General features: G+C 42.8%; 1 long non-coding RNA gene across 1 annotated transcript; it reads right to left on the bottom strand.

Moving 5' to 3' along the window:
* Positions 1-2,153: 2,153 nt before the first annotated feature.
* LOC118230652 lies at positions 2,154-5,605 on the bottom strand. Its single transcript, XR_004765897.1, has 3 exons — positions 5,456-5,605; positions 3,566-3,701; positions 2,154-3,075 (listed from the first exon to the last, which is right to left on the bottom strand). It is a non-coding gene; the product is annotated as an uncharacterized LOC118230652 (long non-coding RNA).
* Between the last annotated feature and the right edge of the window lie 3,239 nt (positions 5,606-8,844).

The raw sequence follows: 8,844 nt of genomic DNA on the forward strand, positions 1-8,844 counted from the left end.
CTGTTATGTTTTTGGGGTAAGGGGTGGGGGGGAAGGTATTCTGCAATATCTGTTTGAAAAATAAAAAAAGGTACCAACTATAAATGGTTTCCGTGCTTGTATTCATTCTCAAAATGGACCGAAGTTGAAGAGTTAGTCATCAAAAATTATTAGCACAGATACAAATATCTGTGCAGAACAGTGTTTTTTTACTGCAGTAGTCTTTTGTAGCCTTAAGAATAAGGAAATCACTCAGTTAGGCACACACTGGTCTCGCAACAGTCTGCAATGTGCCACGCACAATTAATGTTAAAGCCCCATTGACCGCTTCTGTTGGAGACCGAGGTGTTCTGGTTCACCAGCAGATGGTGCTAATGGCACACGCTCTGTCTCTCCCCCCCCCATCCCTTTTTATTTTAAATGTGCTGCCCACACCCTTCACGCTCTGTTCTTTATCATGAACAGGATGTATAGGGGGGAGCGGTATGACTTCTCATTAATAAACAAATCCACCAATCCTTCTGCTGAACAAGCCTGCTCTGATTACTGTAGCCACATACAGAGCATGTATCACTGTTCGTAATGTGTCAGGCAGGGACAACAAGTGCTGGCCCCTGTATTTGACCTTGACCCCTGTGCGACCCGCTCTAGCGTAGTCTATAATTACAGAAGCCGTCTTCCTCCGGATTACAACCGTGGACCCCTCATCACTACGTTGCTGGTAATCTGTCGTAAGAAGCTGTTTTTAAAAGTCCTGATTTAATCCCAGTCCAGGTTAGGATTATTTCTGGGCTGCTTAGTGTCAGGTTTACAAATGGCACTGGCGCTAATTATAACTGTCTTTATGTGAAGAGGGGCTCATTATTTCAAATTCACCTGAAACGGTCAAGTTGCTGAATGGGGAGAAACACCGTTTATTGTTTATTAGGATCCTCATTACCTGTACACTGTAATGTATTAGCTAATCTTCCTGTGCTCCAGACATTAAATACATACTGCAGTCATAGCAGATGCGTACAAAAATGCAGTCATAAAACATACAGTAAGACAGCAAACATGCTGTCAGAACCCATACAAAGATGTTGCTGTATTCTGCCTTCACTGTGCATTAATGCTTGTATAGTGCTTATTTGTTCAGTAGGTATTGTACAAAACGATAGCCCCTCCCAACAGCAAGCAGTACTACTGTGTGTTCACTGCCTTTGCACACACTTAAGAAGTCAAATTCTAAAAATGCTCTGGTCAGTGAAATGGCCTTAAAGTATATTAAATTACAATGGAATCTTCCGGAAAAACAAACACGAGTCTCATGGTTTTCAGTATCCTGGTATGTTAGGTCAGCTTTATCGTTGCTGAAAACATTCACAGTAGATAAAACTGGATGAGAAAATTCAACAGATGAGGGGGAAAAGGGCAAAAAATGGACAAACTGTTTATGCATGACTGCCTTTTTTTGGTTCCAACCCCCTGAGTTAATCAAGGACAAGCGTGTGAATCCAGGCAGTGAAAGCATGTGAAGAATCTAAGCGGAACCCCATGGAACATTCTATTGGGGCACAACCCTCAATCAGCCGTGAGCAGAACAGCGTCCCACAGTACAGATAACTGGACCTTCACCCACACAAACGGCAAGCGTGCAGGACCCAGCCGTACACTGGAGCGAGTGAACTGCAGCACAGCCAGGGGTGCTTTCAGTGCACCAGCCCTGGCATTGTGCCTGGCCCTACAGAGCAGGAAGTGTGGAACTCTGTCTCAAGTGCCAAGTGCCAGGCCCAGGGGTGGAAAAGTACAGGCTCCTCCCGTGTGGAGCGGCTGCCCCCCCGCACTCAGAGGGTGGGGGTGGCATCAGGAGTATGGTCTTCCTGGGCACTGGGCACTGGGCACTGGGCACAGCAAATTTTAGGCCATGGACCTGCAAGCAATGCCAATCTCTCGCCTTCTTGGTTAACCACTGCACTGCATAACGTCATCTTCATAAGTCCAGGAATGAATCATATAAGAGTGTACCATACATGGTGAACTGGTCCTTTTTAAAAACACAATGGCATTCCAAAGGTGGAGCAAGAGAAATGTCTAGCAGATGATCAAACTGGACTGTTCCCCTTTAGCAGTGGAAAGGTGCTCCAGTAAACTGGCTCAAGAGCCCTATAGGATTAAAGATTCTTCACACCTTTATCCTATACTCCCTATTGGCTACAATGCAGTGGTTTGAACATGGAAGCTAAAGCTAACTGATGTCATTACATTATGGATTTACTGTACATAAGTTATTGCTATGTAGTGACATACATGTATTTAGCAGTAACAATAATAACAAGTTTTTACAAAGAATGTGTAAACCAGACAGATTATCTTCAAAGGTAAAAATCCTTTATACCTTTATAACGTTTAGTGAAAAAAATGTTCACCTATTTTTCTCCTTCGCAGGTTGGTTTGGGGATCTTGCTTTATAGTAGTGCTATGACCCGCCCCCAATGGTAAACAGGATCACACCTCTGGTAGCTTCTCTTAGGCCTGTGTTTGGCATTTATACTAGAGCAAGTATGCTCACAGATTCATTTAAAGCAGTGCTTGAGAACCCACCAGACCCTGCCCACCCCTGCCACAGCCTGATCTCTGGTCATGCTCTGATAATAATGCTGATCCAGTTGCGTTTGTATGTGATAAGGACTATGTAAACCCCCCATATAAATGCACACTCAATCCAACACAGACGCCACAGATCATAAGCCACTCTGTATTATTATTATTATTATTCCAGAGGAGTGGGTAGCAGAAGGGGAATTGATAGCTCAGCTTGTGATGACTGGATCCCAAAGGTGCCTGCGTACCCGTGGGGTCACACAGAGGCTGAGCAGGGGTTTGACATCTGCAGTACCCACCCCAGCCACGCCACTCATCTGTGCATGCTCTCTTGACACCTTGTTTATGAAAACATGGAGTCCTCTGCCAAGGCTGTTCCTGGCCTCCGTTAGACTAAAATGCACTTGCAAGCATCCGAGCAGATCTTTCGTGCAGTGGAAAGCCACTGTCTTTCCGTTAATCTTGATGACATCGTGATATGGGTGGCCTCTCCTCTTTTTGGAAATGGCCATACTGAAAAGGTAAACAGAAAACAAACAGCTTTTTGAATATCTCACATGGTTGTTGACAGGGAAGAGTTATGTAGTTATCTGATTTTAAACACTGTTGAAGTACTGTTTGGATGAAAAACATCATTTCATAATCACATTTTTAATGGAATGTAAAATTGTTTCTCTTGGGGTGGAGAAATAAGTACTTGAAAGTATTTTGAAAATAAACAGTAAGCTGGACATAGCCTACCCTCTGCAGTGAGTGACAAGGGCTCTAGAATGCAGGTGTCTAGCAATTGGATATATTGAGCATTTAAAAATTCAGCTGATTGCAATACTTTCTTTGGTGTATTCGTTTCTTAGATAACCATCCAAGTAAAAGCCACCTGATTTCCAGTCTCATATCCATAACATAGAAATGTATTGCACAGCATTACTCCATTTTGAACTTCAGCACACGTGCACGTGTAAAACCCACCAAGATACAGTCTCTCTGTCGGAACAGCGATTACCTGCTCACATGGACCTTGTGTGCTTGCAGGAAAGTTTCAGCTAAGCCTTGTAGAAGCCTTGAATACAATTTTGTGTTGTCTTTGTCCAGTCTGAAAATGAGCTCCATCCTCCATCGAGGTTGAGGTCACATGAAATCTTGAGACAGAGCAGGAAAAGTAGATTGCACATCAATTCTGTGACTCAACTCCATTTGCTGAAATACCAGCAGTGTTCAAAACTCCTGATGCATTTTTCACTTTATTCAGACAGGAGATTTACAGAGAGATGGGATCACAGTACTGAAAGTGTTTTGAATTGAAGCCGTATAATTAAAGTGTGATTTGTATGTGGGGAGAGACAGTCACCCTACAGATTGCTCCACACGGTCTCCTCCTGTTTCATGGTTTTAATATGATGGACCTGCAACTGTGAATCTTTAAAAAAAAACATTATTATTATTATTATTATTATTATTATTATTATTATTATTATTATTTAAACAATAAATGAACACAACTTGTTTTATGCTGGAAGGTGAAAATTCAACAGCAAATTTCAATCCCTGCAGTACAAGACAGATAAGGGGAGATTAATGCAAATTGGATGCTTGTAGCCGTTGTACTAATCTGCCCAAATGAATACTGATGTTATGTTCGAAACCATGAATTATAACAATGCTTGTTCAAGAGCAGATGGTTTCTCTGTGAAACAAAATGTTTCTAGGAAACTCTATGTAAAATTGCCAGTTTTTCTAGTAGCCCACAGTAGGAGAAGAAGGAATTTCTGGGAGAAACTGAAGGTCCTGTGACGTTGCATTGGAAGTGTGTCATTGATGAGTTTAGCTGACTGGGGCTATTGCCGAGGGGCTCTCTGATGTCATCATCACATGCTGTAAAATAGATTATGCAAACAGCAGGGCGAATCTAACCAATGAAATTGTTTCCTGTATTGAGTGCTATAATGGGAGACATCCAGTGCAGCTATCCATCGACACTGATATGGATTAATGGCCAACCCTGAGGCATGGTCATTTGCTGGACCGTTTCCACTCTCACACACAAACACACATACCCGATACCCATTACATAGGAAATATTGAATCATATTCAGCTTTAACGAGAATTTATACTAGTTTATTGTTGTCTGTCATGCATCTCCCAACTTCTTGCCCTGTTTGATAACCAAACGGTTTGTAAAGCCATTCAGCAAAACATAATTTTAACTGGAAAGTGCATTCTGTTCCAGTGTTGTCCCTGACGCCATCTTAGCAGTTAATTTTATGCAAAATGTGTTGTCAGGTTAGTCTAATAGTTTAGTCAGGATAGTTATCTAGCCCAGCACTGCAGTCAATTCTTACTGAAATATTATCGACTTCGACTGAGTCTGACTGAACTGCAGCTCTAATTAACCAACTGAAAACTAGGACTTCTTGAGTCATATTAATAAAGCTGATATTTTATTTGAATAAGTAAAAGAGTCAATTCAGTCCAATTTCTCTGGTGAATTTTAGATTCTCTGCTTTACTTGCTCACTTTTGGTGTACTACAGTTATGTGGATATGAACACAGGAAATGGAATGAAGAGAAAATCTCTTTCGTTTTTTCATCTCAAAGCCTTAAAATGACCCCCCTTTAGCTATGATTGTCTTCTCAATAATGGGGTTAACACTTCTCACACCATTGTCCAGTACCCACTTCAGGCTGCTTTCTACTGACATATTTGTAGTTTAGTGAGTTATATAGATTTAAAAATGACATTAGCCCAATCATACAGTTATGTTGAAATACAAATAAAATGTATACGTACAACTTTACAGTGGTCCCCCTTGGGTTCTGCGTCTGTTTATTGTGACTGGCTCAGTGAAAATAAGTTACTCATTTAAACTGATGTTTTTTGCCTTTTTTTTTAACCTGTGAGAAGAACTCCATGTACCAGGGCCCCCGTTCTCTCTGTCTGTGGAGGGTCGGATGTGTCAGCTCCATAGCTGTTCCCTTGGAAACGGTTTTAGACTGCAGCAGTCCGTACATCTGCTATTCATGCACAGGGACCATCGGGATGGCTGAAGAGACCACGCCATTCCTCACTAGCCTTACAAAGCAGAACTGTGAACAGTGCAAGGACAGATTACTAATAATGAATTCTACCTCCCCCGTCCCCCTCTTTATTTCTCTCTCTCGCTCTGTTCCTTAGTTCCCCTTTTCTCCCTTTCCTTCCAGCACATCTAATATCACTGTTTCTGCCTCTCTACTGTATGTAAAATAAATAACATACTTGAGATCATAATGGTAGCAATAACAACACATGCTGTACTATGGTGAAGTCAGTCGCACCATTTGAAATGACTCCTATTTTTATGGCGGCATCCAAAGTCCAAAAGGCAGGTGAAGGTTAATAAAAACATTAAAAAGCGTTTATGAATTTTATCACGTTACATATTAGCCCTTCCACGTAGAACCCTTGCTACGCAATGATATGCTCTGTGATTAGCGCGAGCACTGGAGGGGGTGTGTTCTGATATGGTCACTCAGGGCGAATGCCAATGCCGCCGGCGCTGAGGCGAGAGGGGAGGAAAGTGTACAGTCCTTATCAGCAGAGCGTGATGGCTTACACGTCCACACTAATCTCTTCACTGATTCGGGGCATGATGAGTGCTGCTTAAATGCTGCTATTTCCCTTCGGCCGACTGAAGCGCAAACATCTCAAGGGTCGCTGGAGTCCTTTTTCATGCGCAACTTTGAACACAAACGTAATCCCCAGACTTGACTTCAAATTAAGTGCTGTTCTGTTTAATTTTCATTTAATATGTGCCATCCTACTGCTCATCGTTATACAGAGGTTGGCTGAGTCTGCCGGTGGTCAAGTGCCTCTTTAGAGGACGCAGCTTCGTTCAATTGCAGCTTCGCAGCTTTGTCAAAAATTCAAATGTGGTCCTCTTTCACAGACTTCAGGCATTCAAACACGGTCACTGGGGAATCTTTCCTGGCAGGTAGTTGTGACATTGGTTACTAAACACTTAATCTGTTGTTTTAACAATCTGGGAAACAGAAATATATCAACCACCCTTTGGCCAATGAGAGACGAGTACAGGGTGATCTTTTGTGTGATTGGCGCTTTGCGGTACTGTTCAGCCCCTCCTTATTCATAGGCTGTAGTGTGGCCAGATCCGTTGGCAGACTGTACGGAGTGTGAGCTCGTCGCCTGGGCAAGTTGCCATTGTTTGTGCTCTGGGTGTCTAATTTCAGCACTTTGTGCCTGTTAACCGGGTGTCTCCAGTTGACTGGGGCCCCGGCTGTTGTGCCTTTAAATACAGAACACTGCGTGCCGCGCATAATAAAAAGCAGCTGAATCCTTCACGCGAGCCTTCCCTAAACTTTCCCATTTCACCAAACCCAAAAGGGTTTTTCCTCGAAGAAGCCCTCAGCCAAAGCCCCTCCTTCCTCGCTTTCCCCCATTCGTGCATTCTGCCTCCCTCCCTCATCTCTCTCCTCCTCAATCCGTCCTCCCTCTTTCCCATGACTAGGAACTGTCTGTACAGAGAAGCATATGCACCATACACAAAAGCTCTCTCTATTGCAGCAGACTCTCTCTATCTGCAACACACATGCATGCACGTACACGGACACAAACTCCTCCGTGCTTTGCTATTTAAGAGCCATCGTTCCCTGCACTTTTTCTGAGAAATCTCCACAGCCATTATCTCTGTTCACAAGCTTGTCTAAGACATTGTCTTACGGTCCCATTTATATGTTGGTCAGCTGATATTCTGCTTGAATACAATTCAGTCTTTTCAGCTCAGTGGCACTGTGAATATGAATAGACTTTCAATGGAATTAATGAATAAACCAGCCTACTTAGCTGTCCTCAGGATCTATCAATATGAGCTTGCATAGAAAAAAAAGACCCCCAACCCAATCTGGGCCTTTGACCTCAAATGTTCTCGAGTAAAGGCATATTAAACAGTAATAAAGAGTGTGATGGGCATATGTTTGTGGACACCATTGCAGAACAAGTAGTGGCTCCTCTCCAGCTAAATGTGAAAACTGTGCTGACAGAAAGAGTGGAAACCAGCAAACTCTCCTCATCCTCAAGTTAATCTAAGGCTCTATTCATCTAATAATATTTTTTAATACTTTTTGTTCCATTGCAACATGCCCACCTGGTGCTCTAGAATGTTCCATAATGAGAGACATACAGAGTTCCTCCTTCTGAGGGCTGATTTGTTATCATGCGAGTTAGCAGAAGCTCAAGGCGCCTGTGGTGCACTGCACAGGTTTGGAATGAATAGGTGACACAGTACAGTAAGCATGATGGTCTGCTGGAAAGACAGGTCCTTCGTGACAGCGTGTGATTTTTTTCGTCAGGGATTAGTGGTCTAATTTGGTTTAACACGTTGGTGAGATCTGTCTAACAGAGCTGCTGTTTGAGAGTTTTTTTTTTTGTTTTGTTTCCTGGACGCTTAAGTACCGGCCCCCGGCGTGCCAGCCCACCCACCGCTGTTGCACAGAGACACAGGACGGCACTGTTTCTTCACTGCGATTCATTACCCAGCACTGCTCCCTCTCCCCACTGTACTTGTTATTCATGATGAGTCGGTAGAATCTGTTCGCTTTCTGTGCGGCACGGCACTGAGTGTGTGTGTTCCTGTGTATATGTGAGAGTGTACATACGTGTGTGAACTTTATGAGGCTCAAGTGCGACTTTTGAAGAATTTAAAATAAGAACATGCAATGTTCTCAATGTGGCTTACTAATAACTCAGGATTTTATTTCAGGTGCATTTATGTACCTGCAGAGACCTCTAAAATACTTGTTTCCTGAGTATATTAAAAGGTTCATTTTCTGTTGTACGTAGAATTCTGTTGTATGATATAAAAGGCTTTTCTGAAACAAGCAACCTAGGTGTCTGGCGCTCATGATGCAAGGTGAAACCCTCTGAAGATTATTTTAGAATGGATGAGGAATATTTGTCCATATGAATTTATATTGTGAAGGAGAGCAACTTGCACCTCTCCTGAAAAAAGCAGACTTCCAGGAATTCCAAAGGGTAATTGTGAATTCTGGATGCAGCGATAACAGAGCTTGGCGGTTCTGTGTGGGTTCCTTGAGCATTTTGCTTACCATTTCCAAGTCTGGAAAAGGTCATGCTGTCATGATGGGTTCAGTTTAGCATTGATAATTACAGGCTTAAATGTACACTGTCCAGAATCCCTGATGTCCTCAGTTCGTTGTGCCCAAAACTTGGGAGACTAAATGTCGTGCTCAGCATGGGACTTGCGTATACTGGCTGCTGAACCAGCTGG

Source organism: Anguilla anguilla, chromosome 6 (assembly GCF_013347855.1).
Source record: "Anguilla anguilla isolate fAngAng1 chromosome 6, fAngAng1.pri, whole genome shotgun sequence".
NCBI classification, from domain to species: Eukaryota; Metazoa; Chordata; class Actinopteri; order Anguilliformes; family Anguillidae; genus Anguilla; species Anguilla anguilla.